Source organism: Muntiacus reevesi, chromosome 8 (genome assembly GCF_963930625.1).
Source record: "Muntiacus reevesi chromosome 8, mMunRee1.1, whole genome shotgun sequence".
NCBI classification, from domain to species: Eukaryota; Metazoa; Chordata; class Mammalia; order Artiodactyla; family Cervidae; genus Muntiacus; species Muntiacus reevesi.
In genome coordinates this window covers 29,330,590-29,358,365 of record NC_089256.1, presented here as the reverse complement: position 1 = coordinate 29,358,365, position 27,776 = coordinate 29,330,590, and the positions used below count along the sequence as shown (strand labels likewise).

The following is a 27,776-nucleotide window of genomic DNA, read 5'->3' as shown; positions in this document are numbered from 1 at the left end:
TGGGGGAAAAATATTTCTTATTGTGAAGTGAAGTGAAGTCACTCAGTCAAGTCTGACTCTTCGCCACCCTGTGGACTGTAGCCCACCAGGCTCCTCTGTCCATGGGATTTTCCAAGCAAGAATACTGGAATGGGTCGCCATTTCCTTCTCTATCTTATTGTGAGTTACTGTCCAAAAAAGTTTGAAAACCAATGCACTAGGCCATATGACCTCTTCTAGTGGATGGATTATCTTTTACTTTCATGCATGCAAGATTTCCTGCCTTCCATTTATGACAAGGACAGTAGTAATAATTTACTTCAAGCAAACCCCCACCTAGAAAACCAAGTCAGGCCCCAGGCCTTGCCTAAGCTGTGTGGTGATGTGGTCAAGCCAATAGGCTCTGGAATCAGACTGAACTGGGTTCAAACCCAGCGTTTAACTTCCCAATTGGGCAAATGACTCAACCTCCCCCAGCACCAGGTTCCACTACAATTAGCACCCACCCTTGCATGGTTCCTTCTTAGCATGGTTCCTCCCTGGTGTGGTTCCCACCAGGACCAAACACAACAATGCACTTCGCATGCTTAGTAGAGAGCCTGGCCCTCAGTAAGCCTTCAAGGCAAGCAGCTCTTGCTCCCTTAACCAAACTCATCACTCCACAGCAGGTGTGACCAGGAGGAGGTGGCTTTGCCCGCTGTGATGTCTGCCAGGCGTCTCAACTAAGGGCTGGGGATGTGGGGAGAGGGAGGTGACTCGCTGTGACAGGGAAGTCAGCTTCACTGGGCAGCCCCTCTGATTGCATGGACACCCGTTCACAGCCTTCATGTATGAATTCCTTCCCAAAATGCATGAAAGAATCCGCTTTGTTTGAAAAGCCATGAGAAACTAGTCTCTCAAAAGAAAAGAAAGAAAGTGAAGTTGCTCAGTCGTGTCTGACTCTTTGCAACCTGTGAACTATAGCCCACCAGGCTCCTCTGTCCATGGGATTTTCCAGGCAAGAATACTGGAGTGGGTTGTCGTTCCCTTCTCCAAGGGATCTTCCCAACCAGGGATTGAACCCAGGTCTCCCACATTGCAGGAAGACGCTTAACCATCTGAGCTACCAGGGAAGCCTGAAAAGAACCTGTTCCTTAATGAAGAAGGAACATTCTAGAAATAACACCTAAGCCATGAAGATTTTCTTTCTTTTTTTTTTTTTTTTTTCATGAAGATTTTCTAACCCCAAAAACCTTCCAGCTTCTCAGAGGCTACCCCATTCTGATAAATGGAAAGAAACTGCTTTCCAGTTTTAATGGGGTACACATGGCTTTGACAGACCTTCCCTAGTAAGGCTCTCAGTGACCCCGAAAGGACAAAGTTCCTCCAAGGGACGCCTTTACCTGTGCCCTTGACACCTGTAAAGGTGACTCCAGTACAGTGGGCATCTTCAGAGAAGGCCTCATACATCACAGGACACTGACCAGCCTACTTTGTGGAACTGGCCAAACCACCTGGAATCCAGGAGTATTTCCACAGGGAAAGCAATAGGAACTAGTTCTCGTCGAGTGCCTCAGAGTTTGCAAATATGCTTCTTTCCTGTGTGTTGTCTCATGAACCTTGATGGATAAACAGCCCTTGATTAAAGTAGGCAGATAGTCTCACCGTCAAGGATATGATAAGGGTGCAGGAAGAGTAACAAGAGTAGCACTTTGGTGCCCGAGTGTGATGGTGGGGAAATTACCCACCCTTGCCTGACACATATTCCCAATCTGCAAACTGCAGCAATAATGAAACCTGTTGTGGAGATTAAACGAGGTGCTGCTGTTGAGTCGCTCAGTCATGTCCAACTCTTTGTGACCTCATGCCCTGCAGCACGCCAGGCCTCCCTGTCCTTCACCAACCCCCGGAGTTTGCTCAAACTCATGCCTATTGAGTCGGTGATGCCATCCAACCATCTCATCCTCTGTCACCCCCTTCTCCTCCTGCCTTCAATCTTTCGAGCATTGGGGTCTTTTCCAGTGAGTCAGTTCTTCCCATCACGTGGCCAAAGTATTGGAGCTTCAGCTTCAGCATCAGCCCTTCCAAAGAATATTCAAGCTTGATTTCCTTTAGGATGGACTGAATAGATACACTTGCAGTCCAAGGGAATGAGATAACAAGTGCTAAACCCTTGGAGGGATGTAGAAGATGCCCAACCAATCTCTCGTTTCCCCTTCCTGCACCACCGGACCCCAAATATGTGCCCTTCCCACCAGACTCCATAAAGTTTGGCTTTGCCACTTGCAAATTTCTAGCATCATGCTCCTCAAAGAGATGGGCAAAGAGAGGTGTCGCTGTGCTTTTCACTCTCCACGGGGATAAAGGCAGGGGAGAAATTGAGCTCAAAGAACAAATATAATTAACTTGGTGATTGAGCTGAGCAACTGAGGGCTCAGAGCTGAGCCTGCAGAACTGGAACAGCACCTAGAGTTGGGCAAGTTTTGCTGGAGACTTGGCTGTCATTGTTTAGTCGGTAAGTCATGTCTGACTCTGTGACCCCATGAACTGCAACGCGCCAGGCTTCCCTGTCCTTCACCATCTCCCAGAGTTTGCTCAAACTCATGCCCATTGAGTCGGTGATGCCATCCAACCATCTCATCCTCTGCCGTGCCCTTTTCCTCTCGCCTTCAATCTTTCCCAGCATCAGGGTCTTTTCCAATGAGTCAGTTCTTTGAATCAGGTGGCCAAAGTATTGGAGTTTCAGCTTCAACATCAGTCCTTCCGATGAACACCCAGGACTGATGTCCTTTAGGATGGACTGGTTGGATCTCCTTGCAGTCCAAAGGACTCTCAGGAGTCTTCTCCAACACCATAGTTCAAAAACATCAGTTCTTCAACACTCAGCCTTCTTTATGATCCACCTCTCACATCCATACATGACTACTGGAAAAACCACAGCTTTGACTATAATGGGCCTTTGTTGGCAAAGTGATGTCTCTGCTCTTTAATGTGCTGTCTAGGTTGGTCACAGCTTTTCTTCCAAGGACCAAGCATCTTTTAATTTCATTGCAGTCACCGTCCACAGTGATCTTGGAGCCCAAGAAAATAAAGTCTGTCACTGTTTCCACTGTTTGCCCATCTGTTTGCCATGAAGTAATGAGACCGGATGCCATGACCTTAGTTTTCTGAATATTAAGCTTTAAGCCAGCTTCTTCACTCTCCTCTTTCAAAGGCATCAAGAGGCTCCTTAGTTTCTCTTCATTTTCTGCCATTAGAGTGGTATTATCCACATATCTGAGGTTACTGATATTTCTCCCAGCAGTTATGTCAAAGGACAAATGGCCAAAGAACAGCAAACGGACGGGAGGCAGCAGAAGATCCAGCATCGGTGGTCCGAGGATGGGGGTTTTTCTTCACTCGCCTTCTCTTCATCTCTTCATCTCTTCCTCCTGGCCCAGGAGGCTGCACACCTCCATGTATCATTCACTGGCAACTAAACAGAGCAGATTACAACTCAACCATGAATGAATAGGGTCACATCTCTCTAATCCTAATAAAAAGCCCCTGAACCAATTTATATGAGGAAAATAAGGTAGGAGGAAATAGGGACATTGTTAAGACTGGCTTAAAAAAAAAAATACTTCAATCATTGCCAATAGATTAGAAAAATAGTGCAGATAGGCCGATTTGATTGCCAATCAACAGGAGAGTTAAACAAAGGCAGGTACACAATAAAACCTCCCATCAAAAAAAAAAAAAAAAACCTCTTCAAATATTAGACTGCTATGGTCAAAACCACTCTCAAATTATAGTTTTTTATGGACCCTGATTCTTTTTTTCATCAGAAGTAATTTATGCCCATAAAAATACTGTTGTCCTAGGCTACCAGCTCTTCTCCAAAGGTTGTCTGGAAACCTTTCTTTCTTCTTGTCAAAGGACGAGATCTCTGTCCCTATTTCACTTCTCTCCACCCCTCCCTGAAACCCCAGCAAACCTGACCTCCAGCTTAAAACCCAGGTCACTTCAGTATGGACCATAAGATTGCCAAGGAGGATGGTCATATGATGAAAGCCCTTGAGTCTGGGATCATGAACCCCAGATCAGAGACAGTTGGGAGTCACAATCATATTTCTTCATTTTAGAATCTGCAAGGAAATGTTTGTGTCTTTTTTTTTTTTTTTTTTTTTTTTTTGATATAAGGTTAATCAGAAACTGCCCTAGGGGAGAGAGAAAGAGCTAGAGACATATCCAAGGACAGAGTCCTCCTGTGACCTCAGGGCTGGTCCAGAGGACACTGTGCGGCTAGAGGACAAAGTCCCAGCACCACTGCAGAGCCAACACTGTGATCAGGCTCCCAACTGGACCGAGAGACAAATTTAAAAATAGACGGTAGAGATCCAGCAAAGGAGAAATCACAACATAAATTGCCTTTTGCAATCCAACTGTGATAAACAGTGGGAAGTAATAGAAATGTAATTGTGGAGCCCTTGCATGAGGTATTAAACTTTGAACAGAGAGGATTCACATTAGCAAACACCAGTGTGAGCCTGTGGGTTTGTCAGGTGAGGGGCGGGTGGGCAGAGGAGGATGCTTTTGATTTGATTAGCCTTACTGCTCCCGCCCTGTTTACAAAGTTTTCTGCCCATGCTTGCGAAGTGGGGGGAAAAGGGGAAGAAGGTTATAGCAAACAGTTACTTTTGCATTTTGAGGAGACAAGAGCCACAGCTCCCCCAGTCATAGGGAGGATATTAGAGATCTCCTACAGTCATTGGAGATCCATCTTCATTCTATATCACTTGGTTTCATCATATAGACCTCTGCAGCGTGAAGAAGCTAACCGCTTCAATCCTGCCTCTGCCACCTGTGGTCTGCACAGCCTTGGGAAAGGTATTTAATGGCCTTAAACCTCAGGCTCCTCCTCGATGAAATGGGGATAATAACTATGGCTGTACCACAGAGCTACTTTCAGAACTACCTAAGAGAACACTTTCCTTGGAAGGAAAGTTATGACCAACCTAGACAGCACATTAAAAAGCAGAGATATTACTTTGCTGACAAAGGTCTGTCTAGTCAAGGCTATGGTTTTTCCAGTGGTCATGTGTGGATGTGAGTTGGACTATAAAGAAAGCTGAGCACTAAAGAATTGATGCTTTTGAACTGTGGTGTTGGAGAAGACTCTTGAGAGTCCCTTGGACTGCAAGGAGACCCAACCAGTCCATCCCAAAGGACATCAGTCCTGAGTGTTCATTGGAAGGACTGATGCTGAAGCTGAAACTCCAATACTTTGGCCACCTGATGTGAAGAGCTGACTCATTGGGAAAGAGTCTGATGCTGGGAGGGATTGGGGGCAGGAGGAGAAGGGGACAACAGAGGATGAGACGGCTGAATGGCATCACCGACTCAATGGACATGAGTTTGGGTAAACTCCAGGAGTTGGTGATGGACAGGCAGGCCTGGCGTGCTGCGGTTCATGGGGTCGTAAAGAGTCAGACATGACTGAGGGACTGGACTGAACTGAACTGACTGAAGGGAATACTTGTAAAATATTCAGTGATGCTGCCTGGCAAAAAAGAAGGCAACAACCGATGCTAGTCATTGTTTTTCAGGTTGGTGGGGCATTAAACGGCAGACAGGCTCCACTCCCTCCTTACTCCTTTCCCATTTCAATTTGATGGGAACGTCTCATGAATTGATATCTTCTCCCTGGTGCCATCAAAGCAGAAGAAGGCATGCTAATCACAATTCGAGGAGTCACAGCCTGGTGCCCCAAGAAGTCACAAAGAGAGAGGTTTTAAACGTGGTCGTCAGAGATGGAAAGACTAGACTGGTCACAGTCGAGACATGACTGCAGTCCCTCCCACAGTCACCAGAACCTCGGGCTGGTCCTTCCCCACCCTGGTTTGACCTCCAGCCCTTCTCCCACTCCATCACTCACACGCCTGGATTTGTGGTGGTTCATGAGGGCTGTACAGGTGTTTAGAACTACTGGTCTTCCACTTGGACCACAAATAAATGCATATGTGCCCAAAGGGACCCAAGACACCTCAGGTTGTATCTACCTGCATCACCCAGGAACACCTCTGGCTGCAACAACAGAGACTCTGATGAACTGTGGACTAACCAACAGGAGGGCGTGTGCTTCTGTCACATAATATGAAATAGGCAGTGGGAGTTGGTTCCGTCATCCAAAGTTGCCACCCAGACCCCTGGGCTTTTCTTTCCTTCTCTGCCCGTCTTCGCAAGTAGCCTCTCATCCTCAATCTTGTCATCTTATGGGGTATCTTACTCTGTTCTGGCTGTCAGAACAGAATATCTAGACGGAGTGGCTTAAACAACAGGAATGTATGTATGTTCTCACAGTTCTGGAGAACACGCCTGTCTTCCCAAGTGGTGCTAGTGGTAAAGAACTTGCATCCCAATGTAGGAGACATAAGAGATGCAGTTTTGATCCCTGAGTTGAGAAGATCCCCTGGAAGATGACATGGCAACCCACTCCAGTATTCTTGCCTGAGAAGTCCCATGGACAGAGGAGCCTGGTGGGCTACTCCATGGGTTGCAAAGAGTCAGACATGACTAAAGTGACTTACCATGCATGCTTGCACAGTTCTGGAGGCATGAAGTCTGAGACCAGGGTGCCAGCAGGCTTGGTTCCCGGGCTGGGCTCTCCTTCTGGTTTAGAGTCACCTTCTTTGGAATTCATGTGGTCTTTTCTTGGTATGTGTATGGTAGAGACATCTCACTTCTTGTTCTTAAAAGTCATTAATCCAGTCATATTAAGATCCCCACTCTTATGACTTCATTAACCTCAATTAATCTCAAAAAAAAAAGCCCTGTATTCAAATGTAATCAGATTAGGACTTAAAAGTTCAACATGAATTATAGGGGAATACAGTTCAGTGCATAGTAAGGGGTAAATGTGGCTGACATAATCTAGGCATTGCAATTCTAATAGAAAGAAGAAAGGAGTGCAAAAAAATATTTTTGTTGTTGTTCAGTCACCAAGTCATATCTGAGTCTTTGGGACCCAATGGACTGAACCACGCCAGGCTTCCCTGTCCTTCAGTATCTCCCAGATTTCACAAACTTGGGCCCATTGAGTCCATGATGCCATCCAACCATCTCATCCTCTGTCTACCTCTTCTTGTGCAGCCTTCAGTCTTTCCCAGCATCAGGGTCTTTTCCAATGAGTCAGCTCTTTGCAGTAAGTGAAACTTACTGCAAAGTATTGGAGTTTCCAAACTCCAAAGTATTGGAGTTTCAGCTTTAACATTGACTCTTCCAATGAAAGTTCAGGACTGATCTCCTTTAGGATGAACTGATTGGATCTCCTTGGTGTCCAAGGGACTCTCAAGAGTCTTCTCCAACACCACAGTTCAGAATAATCAGTTCTTAGGTGCTCAGACTTCTTTATAGTCCAACTCTCCCATCCGTGCATATGGGAAAACCCATAGCTTTGACTATATGGACCTTTGTCAGCAAAGTGATGTCTCTGCTTTTTAATATGCTCTCTGTGTTTGTCATAGCTTTCCCTCCAAAGTGCACCTTTTAATTTCATGGCTGCAGTCACCATCTGCAGCGATTTTGGAGCCCAAGAAAATAAAATTTGTCTTTGTTTCTGCTTTTCCCCCCCATCTATTTGCCATGAAGTGATGGGACCAGATGCCATGATCTTTGTTTTCTGAATGTTGAGTTTTAAGCCAGCTGTTTCACTCTCCTCTTTGATCTTCATCAAGAAGCTCTTTAGTTCTTCTTCACTTTCTGCCATAAGGGTGGTGTCATCTGCATACCTGAGGTTATTGATATTTCTCTCAGCAAGCTTGATTCATCCAGCTCAGCATTTCTCATGATGTACTCTGCATAGAATTCAAATAAGCAGGGTGACAACATACAGCCTTAATGTACTCCTTTCCCAATTTTGAACCAGTCTGTTGTTCCATGTCCAGTTCTAACTGTTGCTTCTTGACCTGCATACAGGTTTCTCCAGAGGCAGGTAAGGTGGTCTGGTATTCCCATCTCTTGAAGAATTTTCCAGTTTGTCATGATCCACACAAAAGCTTTACTGGAGTCCATGTAGCAGAAGTAGACATTATTTTCTGGAATTCCCTTGCTTTCTCTATGACCCAACAGATGTTGGAAATTTGATCTCTGGTTCCTCTGCCTTTTCTAAATTCGGTTTGTACGTCTGGAAGTTCTCAGTTCACATTCTGCTGAAGTCTAGCTTGAAGGGTTTTGAGCATTATCTTGCTAACATGGGGAATGACCACAATTGTATGGTATTCTGAACATTCTTTGGCATTGCCCTTCCTTGGGATTGGAATGAAAACTGATCTCTTCCAGTCCTATGGCCACTGCTGAGTTTTCCAAATTTGTTGACAGACTGAGTGCAACACTTTAACAGCATCATCTTTTAGAATTTTGAATAGTTCAACTAGAATTCCACAACCTAGGAAAGAACTCCTTGACTAACTTCCACTTTATGTCCTATGGTCCTTCCCCAGCTGCAAAGAAGACTTAGAACTGGGAGGTGGGTGACTGGAAATGAAGAGGCTTTAACTGACCATGTTCACAGTCTGACAAAAGCGATGTAACTATTTACCCTAATTTTTTTTTAAAGTAATGAAATGATAAAGCTTCCAAAAGAAGTACCAATCTTTATGATGATGACTCTACAATGAGGGTCACTTTTTTTTTAAGGAGTTCTTGATAGATTATCAGAAGAACCTCCGTTAGGTTAGAGAGAGGTTATTAGCTAACTTTTGCTGCATAACAAAGCTCTCCAAAGTTCAGCGGTCAGCAACTTGAGTTGGACTGCTGTAGACAATTCTCCTCCCAGTCTTGACGGGAGTCACACACGCATCCAGATCAGCTATGACGTTGGCCGAGATGGCTCAGCTCTGCTCCACGTGGTCTCTCTATCCTGACACAGGCCAACCTGGGCTCATTTCCAAGAGACAAAGAGAACTGGCACCTTTACCTCTGTTGTCCGAAGTGAATCCCAAGAGCAGCCCAGAGTTAAGGTGAAGGGTTTAGGGGATCAGACTCTGCCCATTGTTGGATGAAGTGGCAAGGTCACATTGTAAAGACTGGGAATATGGAGGGCATGTCTTAAATCGATCATGGTCATGTGGACATTGGTCACCTAGTATGAAGCATGTGAACAAATGTGGAAGTGAGAATAAGAAGGATGTTCTTAATAAGAAGATATTTTGTTGTGTTACATTAATAACTCTCCCAGAGCAAAATAAAGTAAACATTCTAGCCTACATCAAAAAAAACATTTTTAGGGTTTCCCTAGTGGCTCAGTAAACTCTGGGAGTCGGGGATGGACAGGGAGGCCTGCTGTGCTGCAGTCCATGGGGTCACACAACTGATGGACTGAAATGGCTCAGTGGTAAAGAATTCACCTGCCAATGTAGGAGACGCATATTCAATCCCTGGTCCTGGAAGGTCCCACATGCCTCGTAGCTGCTGAGCTGGTACAATACAACTACCACACCTGTGCTCCAGAGCCTGCGGGCCACCACTACTGAAGCCTCTGCGCCCTAGAGCCCAAGCCCCACAACAACAGAAGCCACACAATGAGAAGCCCATGCACCACAACTAGAGAAAAGCCTGGGCAACAGCGAAGACAGCACAGCCAAAAGTAAACAAATAAATAAAATAATTCTTTTTTAGCTTTTTTTAAAAAGAAGCTCCCTGTTCCATGACTAGCTTCTGTCATGGGTCCCAAACTCTGCTAAACTGTCATATACTTAAATCCAAGCAAGAATGACAAGCCCTTTGATGGATATTATTTGTCTAAAATTAATGCAGGAGGAAAGCTGGAAATCCACTAGCAGCTTCCTTATGTGATCAGTAAGTACTGAATGGCTCCAAAACTGCATGAGCAAGTGCCTTGAGCAGTAAGAGATCTTTCTTGTCACCTTCTCCTGTCCCCACACGTTTGGTACTGGAGAAATGTAAAAATCAGGCCTTCATCACTTTAGCTTTCTGTTCAAGTCCTTAAAGAAGGGGTCTCTCCACCTGGGATGATAGTGACTCAGGGATAAGAGCAGAGGTGTTCCAACCCTATTATTCTTTTTTTTTTTTTTTTTTTTTCAACGTGCTGGACCTCAGTTTCGATGAGGAGACGGTAGTGAGTTCTCACTCATGTTGTTCAGATTTTCCAAGGAATGCATGAGAGGGTGTCGTCATCGATCCAACCCTATTATTCTTAATTAAAGTCACTATGGATGGATCCACGACCTTAAGGAAAACATTTCTGACCTTTCCATGACTCGGCTCAAACTTATCACTTTATTAATATTCCTCATAGTTCTTCTGCCAGCTCTTTCTAACTCCATTTTAAATGTGTTTGCTGATTTTTTTTTTTTTTTTGTAGTCCAATTCCCTTCTACTTTCAAAAATAATCAGTATTAGATTCCCCTGGGCATCAGGCACCACCTTTTCTGTTTTATTCCCAGCATGACTGTGTTCATTAAAATTCACTGCAAACTCCCAAAGAAATGCGTTCATGTATTTGGGGATTCCAAGGGAGAGCAGCAGATCCATCCTCTTGAAATGCTGCATAAAAATTCAGTATTCCTCAACATGAAAACATCAGCATCCTTTACAACATCCCCATTAGAGGGGTCTGCAGTGAGCGTCCAGAGATGCAGAGCCCCAGGCCCATCAGGACACTCCTGGGTTTCGACCACCCTCCCCCCACCCTTCTCCCAGGCTCAGCTCATCCCACCAGGGCCTCCAAGCAAGTCTGTTTACAGCTGTAGACCGTTCCATACACAGCTGATGGGAGAACGTCCCAACCCCCTGTTCACTCGCTGTCGTTTAAACTATTTTCCCAGATGCTGGCCTGGATTCAAGGTAGAGGACAAAAGAGAACAAAATCCAGGTCAACTGAGGCCAGAATTTAAAAATAGTTGCATCGACCATGATTCAGGGGATACTGTTCAGTCAGCCCTACTGTGTGCAGAGCAAGCTCTGCGAGGTGCTCCCAGGGAGCCTTCACTTTTAAAGAACTTACCCTCTACTCGGAGAAACGTCAATAGAACAGACACAGAGAAAGTAGCTGTCAGCAATCACGGCTGAAATGTGTATCTTCCATTTACTGAGTGCCCATCAGCTGCCAAGATCACCGTATTCTTATTATCACGTCCAGTCCTCATAATGACCTCATTGTAAAATGAAGAGCCTGGGCTTCCCTGGTGGCCCAGTGGTTGAGAATCCACCTCGCAATGCTGGGAACACCGGTTCGATCCCTGGTCTGAGAAGGAAGACCCCACGTGCCACAGAGCAACCTAGGCCCTGGGCCACAGCTACTGAGCCTGTGTTCTAGAGCCAGGGAGCCACAGCTACTGAGCCTGTGTTCTAGAGCCAGGGAGCCGCAGCTACTGGGCCCCTGCCCTGCAACTGCTGAAGCCTGAGCGCCCTAGAGCCCGAGCTCCGCAACAAGAGAAGCCACCGCAGTGAGAAGCCCGCACATCACAACTAGAGAGTAGCCCCCGCTCACTGCAACTGTGGGCTCCCCCGGTGTCTCAGCTGGTAAAGAATCTGCCTGCAATGCGGGAGGCCTGGGTTCCATCTCTGGGTTGGGAAGATCCCCTGGGGAAGGGAAAGGCTTACCCACTCCAGTATTCTGTCCTGGAGAATTCCATGGATTGTATTGTTCATGGGGTCACAAAGAGTCAGACACGACCAAGCGACTTTCACTCACACTGCAACTATAGAAAACCCAAGCACCAACAAAGACCCACTGTCGTCAAAAAACAAAATAAGTAAATAAATCTTTTTTAGAAAAAAAAATTCAAAAATTAAATAAAATGAAGAGATCACTGCTGAAAGAAATTAGATGAGGTGTCCGGGGCACACTGCTAGCAAGCAGCAGATGCGAGAGTCAAAGGCCACCTGACCTCACTCTGAAGCCCCATCCCGTCCCTCCAAGTTAGGACAGCAGCAGGCATCAACCAGGCAGAGAGGTGGGTGGAGAAGTGGATCCAGGCTCTGTACGTGGCCTTTGAGGCGGCCAGAGTTGGGGCAGCTGTATTATACCTGTTGACCTCCCCGCTCGGCTGAATTGTGGGGCAGGCAAAGGTGCCCAGAGTCTGATGCCCCACGTGGAGGAGGAAGGTGTTAGTCCACCTGAGTGCTGGCCACATTTCAAGACGCTGTGTTAAGCAAGATGAATTAGCTCTGGGAGATCTTATGTATAGCACTGTCCTTATAGTAAGCAATACTATATTGTACACTCAAAACTTTGTTTACAGGGTATGAAGCAAAGGTGAAAGCGACGTCACGTAGTCGTGTCCGACTCTTTGCGACCTCGTGGACTGTAGCCCACAGGTTCCTCTCTCCATGGGATTCTCCAGGCAAGAATACTGGAGTGGGTTGCCATTTCCTCCTCCAGGGGATCTTCCCGACCCAGGGATCGAACCTGGGTCTCCCACGTTGCAGGCAGACGCTTTAACCTCTGAGTCACCAGGGAAGCCCTTAGAGGGTATATCTCATATTAAATGTTCTTGCCAAAATTAAATAAGTTTTTTAAGTTTTTTATTTATTTTTAATTGGAAGATAATTGCTTTACAATATTGTGTTGGTTTCTGCCATACATCAACATGAATCAGCTGTAGGTATACGTATGTCCCCTTCCTCTTGAACCTCCTCCCATCTTCCACCCCATCCCACCCCTCAAGGATGTCCCAGAGCACTGGGTCTGAGTTCCCTGAGTCATCCAGCAAATTCCCACTGGATATCTATTATACTTAGGGTAATGTATATGTTTCAGTGCAACTCTCTCAATTCATCCCAGCCTCTCCTTCCCCACTGTGTCCGCAAGTCCATTCTCTAATCTGAGTCTCCATTGCTGCCCTGCATACAGGTTCATCAGTACCACTTTTCTAGATTCCATATATATGCGATATTTCTTTCTCTCCTTCTGACTTACTTCACTCTGTTTAATAGACTCTAGGTTCATCCACCTCATTAGAACTAACTCAGATGTGCTCTTTTTTATGGCTGAGCAATATTCCATTGCACATAAAAGTTCCCTAGCTCTACCTCTTCCCCACTGTGGCAGCTAGTATAATACTTCTGGCTTGAGTGCAATGAACCAGCATCACACCAAAATGGAAAGCATTGTGTCCAAAAGAGAGCAAGGAGTTTGCATCTCCTGTGGCGACACCAATTCCAGCTGATTAATTCTGACTGCCTGGAGGGCTGGGCTGAAAAGGGTGGTAGGACATCAGAACTCATCAAGAAAAAAAGCACCAAAAAAAAAACAAAAAAACAAAAAAAAGAAAAAGAAAAAAAGCACCATGCTCGTTAGCAATGCCTCCCATGGAAGAGGGAAAGGGAGGTGTCGCATACATACTGCCTACTGAATGACCCTTGGGCAATGGCCACCCAGACCTATGTTCACATTGCCTCCACTTCCTGTGTGACCCTCAGCAAGCAAATTCAACCTTTCTCACCGTTACTTTCTTTACCTGCAAAATGCACAAACTTTCCTCAAAGATCTATTTCAGAGGTTAAAAAAATAATAAGGTTCTATAGCCTGAAAGTTTGCTTTGCCTCAAAATTTATATGTTGAAACCTTTAACCCCCGACATGAAAGTATTGAGAGGTGGGGCGTCTGGGAAATGATTAGTTTTAGATGATGTCTTGAGGGTGGAGCCCCCAGAATAGGATTAGTGCCCTTATAAGAAGAAAAGGGGACTCAAATGAGGATACAGAGAAAAGACTGTGGTCTACAAACCAGGAAGAGGACCTTCACCAAAACCCACATCTGCCAGCAACTTGATCTTGGAGTTCTCAGCCTCCAGAAGAGTGAGAAATAATATTGTTTAAGTCACTGAGCCTATGGCATTTTGTCATAACCTCCAGAGCAAACACATACACATAAACCACTTTATCCATTGCCTTTCTACTCCCTAGTAAGCACTCAACTAGGGACAGATATTGTTTTTATTTGTTAATATTGCACACTAACAAATGTACATGTTATTCTGTATTAACAACATATAAACAAAATGTAACAATGACAAAAATCCAATGCACTGAGATAATGCAGTTTTGGTGCATTATTCCCAGACGTTAAGACCTGGATGCCTGCTAATTATAACAGCACAGCAGTGTGTCTCTGCAAACTGTGATGAGGTTTACTTATGAACAGTGCCAGTGTCTAAAATCTCCTTTTAAATGTGTTTCTAGAATTTTCTCTATTGCTCAGAACTTGTTTGCAACCTACGTTTTCCTGGTCCTATTCACTCCTGGGTGTGTATGGAGCCAATGGAACTTTGATACATGGAATGCACTGATTCTCACCATGAGTCCCCATTGAATCAGCCTCCATAACTCCCCTTAACCTCTCTGGAGACAATCAACTGGAGGAAATTGCTGTTCCTGGGGCTCTGTGGTCTAAGAAGGTGCTCCCTTCCTCCCTTCTGTTTTAACAAAACAGCTGATCTCAAAAGGGGTGGATATGAGTCTAGAGGTTCTTAAGAGATATATCTTTAGAATAACCCTGATCTGGGCTCAGAATAACATGTCTCCTTAATGACTGAGTCTTAGAAGAGCTAAGGAACAGGGGAGTTTCTGAAGGAAAATTTTAAGTCCACCTAGAAGAACAGTTTATGAGAATCCTGAGAGCGTTTCTCAGATGCAAGTCATAACAAGCAGATGGAGAATCTGGGGTGCTGGTTGGGAACTGTAGGATCCAGCTCTGCTAGCAATTCATACGTCCCTGGGGCTGGGTGGGCACACAGCCCGTGCTGAGAAACCCAGACCCAATCACTAGACCTCTGAGCAGCAGAACAAGTGACAGAGAGCAGCCAAGGGACATTCACTGTCTCAGCACAGCGTGAGAGTTTACAAGCTCACAGAGTGTCAGGATGCTAGGGAAGGCCCCATGCTAGCTGGAATGAGGCACCTTTCCTGAAGGGCAGGTGTGGATTCAAATACCTGTAACACTGGGGTATTGGTTTCCCAGGGTGGTCAGAACAAATCACACAAACTTGGTGGGTGAAAACAAGAAACAATGATTTTCTCTCAATTCTGGTGGCCAGACATCTGAAATCAAGCTGTCAGCGGGGTCTCACTCCCCGCAGCGTCTCTAGGGGAGAATCTTTCTCTGCCTCCTCCAGCCTCCGGTGGTTCCTGCCATTCCTTGACTTGTGGCCACATCACTCCTGTCTCTGCCTCTATCTTCACATGGCTCCTTCCCTCTCTCTCTGGGCTCCTTTCTTCTCAAAAGGACAAGTTAGGATCCACTCTAAATCCACCATGATCCCATCAAGATACTTAATTACATCTGCCAAGACACTATTTCTATAAGGTCATCTTCCGAGGTTCTGATCACACATGAATTTGGGGGACACTGTTCACCCACACCCCAGATTTGATCCCTGGGTTGGGAAGATCCCTTGGAGGACAGCATGGCAACCCACTCCAGTATTCACGCCTGGAGAAAATCCCATGGACAGAGGAACCTGGCGGGCTACAGTCCATTGGGTCCCAAAGAGTCGGACACGACTGAAGCAAATTAGCATGCACACACATTCACCCCTCTACACATGGCCACTGCAAACCTAAACTTCCTCAAGTATCATAGGCAGAGGGATGAGTCTGGCTGCGAACAGGAAAGTCCATGGACCAACTAATCTTCCAGCAGGTCCTTATAGCGAGGGGGGGATGTTAACTTATAGAGCTGCGATCCGTGGCTCTGGGTGGCAGCAGGGGGCTAATGTGTGGGGCAGCAGAGGCCATGTGGTTTGGGGAAAGGCCTTTGTCTTGAGCTAGAAGACTGGATTTTAATTTCATTCTGCTTCTACTGATTATGCAGTCTTATCCATGCAACCAAATCTAGTATCAGTGTTCTCACCTGTAGAATGGGATATTGGTAGACCCCCACCTCTGTTGTTGTTAGGGGGGCTTCCCTAGTGGCTCAGACTGTAAAGAATCTGCCTGTGATACAGAAGACCTGGGTTCAATCCCTGGGTTGAGAAGATCTCCTAGAGAAGGGAATGGCTGCCCACTCTCGTATTCTTGCTTGGAGAATTCCTTAGACAGAGAATATCAGTTTTCTCGTCTGTAGAGTGGGAGATTGGTAGAGCTCACCTCTCTACCAATCATGTTTTTGTCATGATTAAATAATTTTCTGTTTATAAAACGCTTACCCTGGGGCCTGGCTCATGGGAAACATTGGTGGGTGTCACTCTAATCTTGTTCTTCATCACCATAGTTGGGTGGGTGGGGGCCATTCTCATCTAGTTCCTCATACCCTCATCATTCATGCATGTGGACCCCTCTGCAAGTATCAGTTACCCCTTTTTCATTAGCAAGAAATCCCAGCTCTGAGTCACCTCCCGGGGCTGCTGTCTAGGTGTAAACACTTTCCTCTATCTCAGTCTAACACTTCCAGGCTCTGAGAACACCGCCCTGTCTGCCTCTTCACCCCAGCCTCTGCCAAGGTTTGGATGACGCTTATGAGCAAAAACATTGTCACGCAACCAAAGCAGCTCCAATGGGGATCAAACTTGACATCTCTGGGGAACATCTGCCGTGTCAAGAAGCTTCCCTCATGACCCACATCGCTGAAAATTCCATTGGACTAAGTGCAGAATGGGTGGTGGGTTGGAAATGGAAACCCGGCTGCTCTGAGCGAGGCTGACAGGAACAGATGTGTGCTGCCTGTCAAAAGAGCCTGCTTCACCCCATCCCAACCAAGCTTTCCTGCTAACACCCTGTTTAGAACCAAGGCCCTTGGTTAGAAGATGAGACAACCAGGCTTCTTTCCTACTCTTTTGCTTTCCTTTTAACTTAGAGACTTAATTTTTTTAAGTTTTAGGTCTACAGAAAAATCGAGCAGACAGTACCAAGAATTTCCTTACACACCCTTCCTCCCCACCTCAGAGTTTCCAGATTATTAACATCTTGCATTAAATATGGTACATTTGTTACAGTTATAATAATATTGATGAAATGATATTGATACTTGATCATCAACTAAAACCCATGGTTTACATTAGGACCCTATCTTGTTGCACATTCTGTGGGTCTTGACAAAGGAAATGACATCTATCCATCATTATGTGCTGTTCTGTGTCCAGCTGCTGTCGTGTGTGACTCTTTGTGACCCTTTAAACTGTAGCCCACCAGGTTCCTCTGTCCGTGGGATTTCCCAGGCAAGATTACTGGAGTGGGTTGTCATTTCCTCCTCCAGGGGATCTTCCCAATCCAGGGGTTGAACCTTCATCTCCTGCGTCTCCTAAATTGAAGGCAGATTCTTTGCCTCTGAGTCGCCAGGGAATCCATCATTATAGTATCAGACAGAATCCTTTCACTGCCCTGAAAATCCTTTGTGCTCAAGCTGTTCATCTCTCTCCCCCTCCAAGCCCATAACCCTTGGCAACCAGTGATCTTTGTCACTGTCTCCATAGTTTTGCCTTTTCTAGAATGTCATATCGTTAGAATCACACATATTGGCTTCTTTCAGATTGGCTTCTTTCACTTGGTAATAAGCATTTAAGATTCCTCCATCTCTTTTCATGGCATGATAGCTCATTTCTTTTATCACTGAATGAAACACATTCTTTCCTTATCTTTGTTCTCTCGAGGTAATAATTTAGACCCACGCTCTGTCTCCAATTTTCAAACAGGCAGAATGATCTCAGACCAACAGAGGAATAACCAGCAGTCAGGGACTCCCCTACATGCACACAGACACACACACAGACACACACACACACACAGACACACACACACACAGCTGTGCAGTGAGATGACAAGGAAGTCTCCATAACCTAGTAGGATAAGAATCCAGCTTTGGTCACTTGACTTCTAAAGCAGAGGAAGTTCATTTCCTGGATCTGCAGGGAGGTCTACAGACAGAGGCACTCATGGACAGGTCAAAGGCAACGACTGGGCTTTTTACAAGTTCATGGTCCCCACGTGTGTTACTGAACTAAGCTCAAGTCCACCCACATGCCATTGCACAGTAAAGCCAGTCTACTGACACTGGATCTTGGTGAAGGAAAGTGCAGTGTATATTTCAGGTGCCAAGCAAGGAGTCTGGGTAGCTGGTGCTTAAGAGTCCTAAGGCCCTGAAGGCTTTCAGGGAAAGGTTTTTAAAGACAGGGTGAGGGAGAGGGGTTATGGGCCACCTGATCAGCTTATGAACATTCTTCTCATTTGGTGGTGAGGTAATTGGGAGTCACCATCATCAGCCTTCTGGTTCCAACCAGTCTGGGGTCTCTGCTGGTGGGCAGAGAGTGCAGTTAACTTCTTCCACATGGTGGGGGTTTTAGCATCTGCAAAACAGCTCAAAGGACCTGGCCATGATATTATCTACAGCCTTGATGAGGAACTAAAGGTCCTTGACTTTGTTTAATAGCTAAACTATTATTATTTTGTCTTGCTTGCCTTTTTTACTTTCTGCATGTTCTCACTTCTCTGATTAAATTTATTCTTTGACTAAAGTTTTTCTACAGACAAAAGGCATGCAGAGGGCATGGGGGCAGTTTGTTCTGGGAAGGTCCCATAGCGTCCTGCTAAGTGGTCCCAATCACACATGGTCCCAACCACATTGCTACACCTTGAAGTAAGCCGCCAGCAGGTACCTCAGCATGTTGACATGGGAAGGCAAGACAAAATCAACCACAAAGATGCCTACAAACTTAGAGTCAAGTGGGAAAGAGGACTTCTATTGTGTGCAAAATGGACCTGTGATATCCTGGGCACCCCTCACTGAATAGACTTCCTGAAGTAGGGTCAGGACTAGGGTGGGGCCAGTGAGCCACTGGCCACAGGTGCAAGCTTTCAAAAAGCACCAAAAAACCAAGGAATCAAGACAAATCCTATTCTGATGCAATATACTAAAAAACTAAAATGAACGCTGAAAACTTCACGGTGAACAAAATTCAGTTCAGTTCAGTTCAGTCGCTCAGTCATGTCCGACTCTTTGCAACCCCATGGACAAAAGTTCAACATTTTAAAAAAGATGGTACCCAACTCACAGCACTTGCAGAAGCCTGAGGGTGAGTGCCTCACTTCCCCTAATCTGGGTCCTCAGATGAAGTAATGGGTATGAACAGGCTCTGAAAATATCACAGGGCTGCTCAAATGCAAGGTGATACTGCAAGGAGGATACTATTGCTGCAGATAATAAGGGTAGTAACAATTCAGAGAAAAGACAGCTATGCCTGAATGGACTCAGGAGATTCAAGGAAGTGCCGTGAATCGGTGATGAGCTTTGACAGGCGGGTAGCATCACAGAGGCAGAAGGGAGGCCACCAAGGGCAGGCAAGCACAGAGCGAAGGGACAGACATGTGCTGCAGGGGAGGGGACACAGGACATATGGGGAGATGTTGTCTTAATTCAAATAGAAAAGGAGTCTTAAAGACATGAAAAGAAATACAGTGAGAAGGGCCAGAGTCTGGGGGGGGTCCCAACAGTTCCATCAGAGTTTGAGATGGAAGCAATAGCCATAGTATCCCGAGCACAGAATTCTCTAATGACAATTGAAAAGCAAGACTAACAAACAGGGACCTCCCTGGCAGTCCAATGGTTAAGACTTCACCTTCCAACGCAGGGGTTTGGGTTCGATCCCTAGTCCGGGAGCTAAAATTCCTAGTCCGGGAGCTAAAATCTCGGTTGCCTCGTGGCCAAAAAAAGCAAAAAATAAAGCAGAAGCAATATTGTAACAAATTCAATAAGAACTTTTTAAATGGTCCACATCACACAAAAAAAAACAATCTTTAAAAATTTGAAAAGAGCTGTGAACAGAACCAATCCTGTTGCTGCCTTTAGAGGTATAGGTATATACACACATTTTTTCCATCATAAAAATAATACAAGCTCATTCTATAAAATTGGGGCTTCCCTAGTGGCTCAGATGGTAGAGTCTGCCTGCAATGCAAGAGACCGGGGTTCAATCCCTGGATCAGGAAGATCTCCTGGAGAAGGAAATGGCAACCCACTCCAGCATTCTTGGCTGGAAAATCCCATGGATGGAGGAGCCTGGTGGCTCCATTCTGTAAAATTAGGAAAACACAAAAAAAGAAAAAGAGAAACACTTTCAGAAGTGTGATGTATTCTTTTCCCACATTTTCCAGGAAGAGGCAGTTCTCTAGGAAGAGGTAGTTATGTCTGGAGGGCTAGTGTAACAAACTTGGAAACAGAAAAGGCTCAAAGCCATGTATACGGAAACGTTGACTTTGACATGGCACAGAGCAATGCGTGAGGGGAATAGGTCCTTCCCTTGGGAATTCTCACCCAGGCAAGCCCTAGCATACAAAATTATACTCCAAATCCCTTAGAAACTTCAGTTCAAATAAACCCCTGCCATAGATCAAACACAGTTCTTTTTCTGGCTTGGAAAAAGCAGGATGGCCTTGATGCTTTGGGTCATGTTTTTCTTCCCTCTTTTCAAACAGCTGTTACCAGCTTGATGGTCAGAATATTAGGAACATTTTCCTGTCCTTCTGAGACAGGCATCATTCCTGAGTCTCTGAGCTGCAGAGAGCGACCATGCCTGGGGCTCTTGATAAAATGGGCTGCCAGTGGGCGAGGTTGCTGTCAAGGTTGGTGTTCCTGGTTCCACCTACGGGATCTATTGCTCCCTTTTCTTCTGTAAAGGTTAAGAGTCCTTTCCAAGAAACTATGAAGCATTTCTTGCTATCAACCAATACCAGGAACACCGGTAAAAGAGCCAGAGTGAGAAGTCTGCACCAGACACTTCATTTCCTTCAAAAGAATAGGCAAGATTTGTGTTGTGAAGTTCACTCACCTACCAATGCAGGAGACATGAGAGATGCTGGTCTGATCTCTGGGTCAGGAAGATCCTCTGGAGGAGGGCACAACAACCCAATCTAGTATTCTTGCCTGGACAATCCTGTGGACAGAGGATCCTGGCGGGCTATGGTGCATAGGGTCTCAAAGAGTTGGACGTGAGCCACCAAGCATGCACGCTTGAGTTCATAACAGAAGTGGCAGCTGATAGGTGGCTGTTCATTCCACTTAATGCTTATCATTAAAAAAGCAATGCACCTTCTAAAACAAGATACCAATTCTTCACCTTCAATTAACTAAGCATACTCAGATGGTAAAGAATTCTGCCTACAATGCAAGAGACCCGGATTCGATCCCTGGGTTGGGAAGATCCTCTAGAGAAGGGAATGACAACCCAATCCAGTATTCTTGCCTGGAGAATCCTATGGACAGAGGAGCCTAGTGGGCTACACTCCATGGGGTCACAAAGAGTCAGACATGACTAAGTGATGAACGCTTTCACTTTTCACTTTCTAATACTTAATAAAAGTACTTCAGTTCAGTTCAGTTCAGTCGCTCAGTCATGTCTGACTCTTTGTGACCCCATGGACAGCAGCACGCCAGGCTTCCCTGTCCATCACCAGCTCCTGGAGCTTACTCAAACTCATGTCCATCGAGTAGGTGATGCCATCCAACCATCTTATCCTCTGTCTTATCCCCTTCTCCTCCCACCTTCAATCTTTCCCAGCATCAGGGTCTTATCCACTGAGTCAGTTCTTCGCATCAGGTGGCCAAAGTATTGGAGTTTCAGCTTCTAAAAATACTAACCATGAGCTTAGCTTTATTCTAAGTGCTGGAGTGCATGATGGCATGGACAACACCTGTGAGAGGACAAAATATAAGAAGCCAGTGTAACAACCCAAGAAAAAAGTAATACAGTGGTACAGACCAGGGGTCCTGAGAGTAGAAATGCAAGCGCTGGACCAGTGCTGGGCAAGGTCACTCAGAGGACTTGGGGATAATGAAGCCATGCATCGGACAAAAGACAGCAGAGTTGGCGCTGAAGAGATAAGGTGCAGGGGTCGCAAACAGCAGTGGCCTTTGTTTGCTAGAGGAGTAAGAGCATAAATCTGTATGTGTGTGAGTTGCTACTAAATTTGCTAATGAATTAAGGATGAAAAGGATTTTTCCCAGAAACTCATCACTTTTCCTGAGAAGATGCAATTATTTCACAGCATCCCTGATGAACTGATGCTGTGGTCCAGCATACACACAGAGCATATACTACTGTATAACATAAAGAAATGGCAGCAGTATCTTCATGCTACTGAAATATGTAAATTAGATTTTATCCTGTTTGAAATCTACTTTATCAGATTTAGTGGAGAATAGTGTTTTTTTAGAATGTAAAGTAAAAAATATAAAAATGAGAAAACTAAAGAAACTCCCCAAAATTTTTGGCAAGGAGAGAGTAAAGAGCAAGAGAAACATATGCTATACAGATAAAAATTGGAAAATACTAAGGTGGCAGCATAATCTGAGACATTCTACCCAAGTCTCTTGAGCTTTATAATTTAGTCTTTTAAAATTAAACCAATTTAGAATATTTAATTTTGCAGCATTGCTTTAATTTCTTTTTTTTTTTTTCACTGCTGGAAAAATCAGAGAGGGGAATTTAAAAGTATGATAATTCCAAAATAAATATTAAGTGCCTGAATAAAAACAAGCCATTTTCATCTACTATAACCTGTAAATTAGTTGAATGTGTACTCTAAGATGTGTGTATTTGGGTGCACATGCACACACACGTGCATGCATGTGTGGGTTTCTATCAAGGAATCCTAAATGTACAAACTACAAGATTTCCATTTCACCAGCTGGGTATAAGCATAATAATATGTGCAGATAATGATAAATTCTCCTGACATACCGCTTCCACTGGGTATCCTTTTGAGATTAGGATACAAAAATTCTTCTCTCAAATATAATTTCAGAACACTCTTTAATTCTTGGTTCTTTGTCTTTACTATAAAATGCCTTTAAAAGTAGGGTTATAGTCTAATTTACTGTGGCTAAAGAAAAAGGCAACCTAAGGAGATAAGATTCTTCTCACTCAGAATTTTATTTAAGGACCATGAATGTATGGATAAGTGTTTCCTAAAATATCTCTCATGCAGTTCTAGTGTTGCAATACCCCAAGGGGGAGAAATTATTCCATATTCAAACAAGATGAGAAGGTACCTTATTTTATGTTCCTTTTGGACTTCTCAGGCCCAGTATCACCGTATAAGGTATCCTGAAATAGAGACATCTTTTTAACATCATTTCTCAAACTTACTTGCCCAGAGAAACCCCTGCCTCTTTTGTCCCCAAAAGGCATACTCTGTGGGAGTGATGCATGTGTACCTCAACCAAAAGATACTCATTATAGAGGAGGTGGTCATTACCGTCTTTACTATAAATCAAAATTACCCATCTGGAAAGTTTCCTTGAATCCAGCAGTCTTTCAGCCCCATTGCTAAGGTTGATGAGCAGATACTCATTGCCAAACCCACAAGAAGATTAAATCAAGTGTATCTGTTAAGGTTTACCAGAGAAGAAGAACAAGTAAGAGACACATATTAAGATACTTACTGTAAGGAATTGGTTTGTGTAGTTGTGGAGGCCAGTCTGAAATGTGTAGGGCAAAGCCCTCAAGTGATGTTCTGTCTTCTTTGACATTCTGTACCTCAAATCTGAGATGGAACGTTAATGATTATTAATGGATTTTATGTTAGATAATAGGGCTTCCCCAGTGGCTCAGCGGTAAGGAATCCACCTGCAATGCAGGAGTTGCAGGAGATGAGCATTCCATTGGATAGAGACCTAGAATTCCATCATTTCTAGGTCAGGAAGACCCCCTGGAGGAGGCATGGCAACCCACTCCAGTATTCTTGCCTGGAGAATCCCATGCACAGAGGAGCCTTACCGGCTACAGTCCAAAGGGTCACAAAGAGTCAGACGTGACTGAAGCGACTGAGAACATGTTAGATGATAAGAGACTAAGAAAAGAAAATTAGCTGGTTAATACATAATACAAATATATGCCTTAAAAATAGGAAGAAACACTCATAACTATCACAGTCCTCACTTCTACAACTCCTCACATGACCAGATGATCTAAGATAATCATCTTCACTTCAGGTCAATTGACTATGGACTTTAATCACATCTACAAAATACCTTCATGGCAACTTCGAGATTGGGGTTTGAGCGAATAACTAGGGACTGTAGCTTAGCCACATTGGTGTATCTGAATGACTCACATTTGCCCAGTGGGTGACCCAAACCGTCATCCTTGAGGAGTCTGGACCATTATCAGTCCTGCAAATTTGTACTGGGTTTTGTAATTTCCCACTGACTTTAATCACCGAGTATGGCAGTACTGTGAGTTGACCTAAAGGATCTCTTGTATTCCAGACATACTCTTCATTAACCCCCTGTGTAGTAACAATCAAACTTCTCCTTGGTAATTAGAATCAAGTGCCCCAGTTAGTACATTAACCCCCTTCATTGCCTGTTAATTCAGAGGCACGAGATGCCCAGAGTGGCCGATGGCAGTCGTAACTTTCAGTTCAATACGATCCTAGTGTCTTGTGGTGGAAGAACTGCTTCTTAGAGACCAAGACTTCTGGACCAGCAGAGCCGAAAAATGAGAGACTGGGAAGCAAAAATGTTTGCTAGGTTTAATAGTGAGTGGATCTGTGAATCTATAGGAGCAACAGTACCACATATCCGACACTATTTAGAGCACATATTGCATCCTAAAGGACATCCCAGTTTTGGCAGAATTTCACATAGGGAAGGCAAATCCAGATTAAGTGTCTATTCATGTCTTTTAAAAAAGTGCTTCCCTTTCCATGATGGAAGTGGTCCAGTGTAATCAATCTGTCACCAGGTAGCAGACTGGCTACCCTCATGGAAGTGTGCCACGTTGGGGAATTCACAAGGAGCCGATTACTTCTCACAGATTGGGCCTTCATTCATGGCTGTAGACACAGTGGCCTGTGAGTTCCTGATTCATGCCTAACCTCCATCCCTGCCACCGTGGCCAGTTTGTCCATGAACCCACCGTGCAATGACAGGAGTGGCTGGAAAAAGGTGCAGACTGGTATCCACAGGACAGACCACCCTGTCCATTTGATAATTAAAACATCCCTTGACGGAGGTCAACCTTTGATGAGCATTTACAAAGGGCCCATTCTTTGTCCATTCAAGGATGTCTAACCACATACCTTTTCCCAGGGCCCCCTGTCACCAGTTTTTTGATCATGTTTGTTCCAGGTCTCTACCTGTCAGCCACACTACTGGCCACACCACATGAGGCAGGATATAATCACACGCCTGGCTAGTCTCCTTCCAGAAAAATGAATCACCAGGTGTAGACTGACATTTATAGCACTCCCGTTTATACCCACCTTGTATGTAACATCTCCACTTGACTGTGGAGTCCTGCCATGCACACCCAACTTGATCGCTCAATGAATGAGGCAATAACCGATATGTGCTGGACAGCTGAGGTCACATGATAACTCAGTTACTGAAATCTTAAGGATCCACACTGTGATTCAATTGTAGGCGCTGCCAACAGCTTCAGGCAGAATCCCAACCTGCACTGACCCTTCAGACATGATCGGATATGCTGAATCATAGGGTCCGAGGGGCAGGTCAGCTTTTACAGCAGCCTGGACCTGTTGCAGAGCCTTCTCTTATTCTGAGCCCCATTATAAACCAGCAATTTTTCAGGTCACTCAGCACATGGACCAGAGTAGACACACCCCAGTGATGACTGTGCTGCCTCTGAAATCCAAAGAGGCCCACTGTGCCTCATTTTAGGTTGTAAGAGGGACCAGATGCAACAATCTATTCTTCAACTTGGAAAGGATGTCTTGACGTGCCCGGCCCCACTGAACCCTAAACAATTTCATCAAGGTGTGATTCTCCTGAACTTTTTGTGGAACTGATTTCCCAGATTCTGGCTTGCAAACATCTGACCAACATGTCTACAGCAGTTGCTGCTTCTCTCCTTCTAGGTCCAATCAGCATACACCAAGTTAAGGGCTTCCCAGGTGGCACAGTGGTAAAAGAATCTGCCTGCCAATGCAAGAGATGCAGGTTTGATCCCTCGGTCAGGAAGATCCCCTGGAATAGGGAGTGGCAACCCACTCCAGTGTTCTTGCCTGGAAAATCCCAGAGGAGCCTGGTGGGCTACAGTCCGCAGGGCAGAAAAGAGTCGAACACGCATGTGAACACACATGTGAACCCGCATGCACACACCAGTTTAATGAATCAGTGTGATGTATTATAGGAAGGAAGAGTGATCAAGGTCCCTGAAAATTGTATTACGACATTAGACTGCAGAGTTGAGGTTGGATGAGGGAGGTGTACTGCTGGCCTTGCTAGCTGAAATCAAACTATCTTGGTGATCCCTATTAGCAGGCGTAGAGAAGAAAATACTTTCCAAATCAACAGCTGCACACTGGGCACCCAGGGGGTGTGCTCATTTGCTCAAGCAACACAACCACATCTGGAGCAGCAGCTGCAGTTTGACTTGTCATCTGGTTGAGTGGTAAATCCATTGTCATTCTCTGAGATACATCTGTCTCCTGCACTAATAGGCAACTTGGATGGGGCGGTGGTGGCAATCATCACTACTGTTGTTGTTCTTCTGTCGCCCAGTCATGTCCAACTCTGTGACCCCATGGATTGTAGCACGCCAGCCCTCACTGTCTCTCACCATCGCCCGAAGTTTGCCCAAGGTCATGTCCACTGCTTCAGTGAAGCCATCCAGCCATCTCATCCTCTGACACCCTCTTCTCTTCTGCCCTCAATCTTTCCTGGCATCAGGGACTTTTCCAATGAGTCGTCTGTTTGCGTCAGATGACCAAAACACTGGAGCTTCAGCTTCAGCATCAGTCCTCAGTGCTGGCACCAATATAAGACATTACATTTGACTTACCATTTTTGTGGGTAAAGGCAATTCTAGGGCTACCATTTGACCTTTCCTACCAGACGCCCTTACTCCAGAGATTGTGCTTGCATATGTGTTCAATGGCTCCAGTCATGCCTGACTCTTTGCGACCCTGTTCATGGGTTTCTCCAAGCAAAAATACTGGGGTGGGTTGCTGTGCCCTCATCCAGGGGATCTTACCATCCAGGGATTGAACCTATGTCTCCTGGGTCTCCTGCATTGCACCCAAATTCTTTACTGCTGAGCCATCAGGAAATCCCCACTCCATAGCTCAGGGGACCCATATGGAGATTCTGCCAGTTGTTGGGTTTATCTCTTCCAAATCAGTCTAGTTCAGTTCAGTTCAGTTGCTCACTCATGTCCAACTCTTTGCGACACCATGGACTGCAGCACACCAGGCCTCCCTGTCTATCACCAACTCCCTGAGTATACTCAAACTCGTGTCCATTGAGTCAATGATGCCATCCAACCATCTCATCCTCTGTCATCCCCTTCTCCTCCCTCCCTCAACCTTTCCCAGAATCAGGGTCTTTTCCAATGAATCGGTCCTTTTTCATCAGGTGGCCAAATTATTGAACTTTCAGCTTCAGCATCAGTCCTTCCAATGAATATTCAGGACTGATTTCCTTTAGAATGGACTGGTTGGATCTCCTTGCAGTCCAAACGGCTCTCAAGAGTCTTCTACAACACCACAGTTCAAAAGCATCAATTCTCCAGTGCTCAGCTTTCTTTGTAGTCCAACTCTCACATCCATACATGACTACTGGAAAAACCACAGCTTTGACCAGACGGACCTTTGTTGACAACATAATATCTCTGCTTTTTAATATGCTGTCTAGGTTGGTCATAAATTTCCTTCCAAGGAGCAAGCATCTTTCAATTTCATGACTGCAGTCACCATCTGCCGTGATGTTGGAGCCCAAAAAGATAAAGTCTCTCACTGTTTCCACTGTTTCCCCATCTATTTGCCATGAAGTGATGGGACCAGATGCCATGATCTTAGTTTTCTGAATGTTGAGCTTTCAGCCAACTTTTTGACTCTCCTCTTTCACTTTCATCAAGAGG

General features: G+C 45.1%; 1 non-coding gene across 1 annotated transcript; it reads right to left on the bottom strand.

Annotated features, from left to right (window-relative positions):
- Positions 1 to 10,047: 10,047 nt before the first annotated feature.
- Positions 10,048 to 10,140, bottom strand: LOC136173870 (small nucleolar RNA SNORD116). Its single transcript, XR_010664341.1, has one exon. It is a non-coding gene; the product is annotated as a small nucleolar RNA SNORD116 (small nucleolar RNA).
- Between the last annotated feature and the right edge of the window lie 17,636 nt (positions 10,141 to 27,776).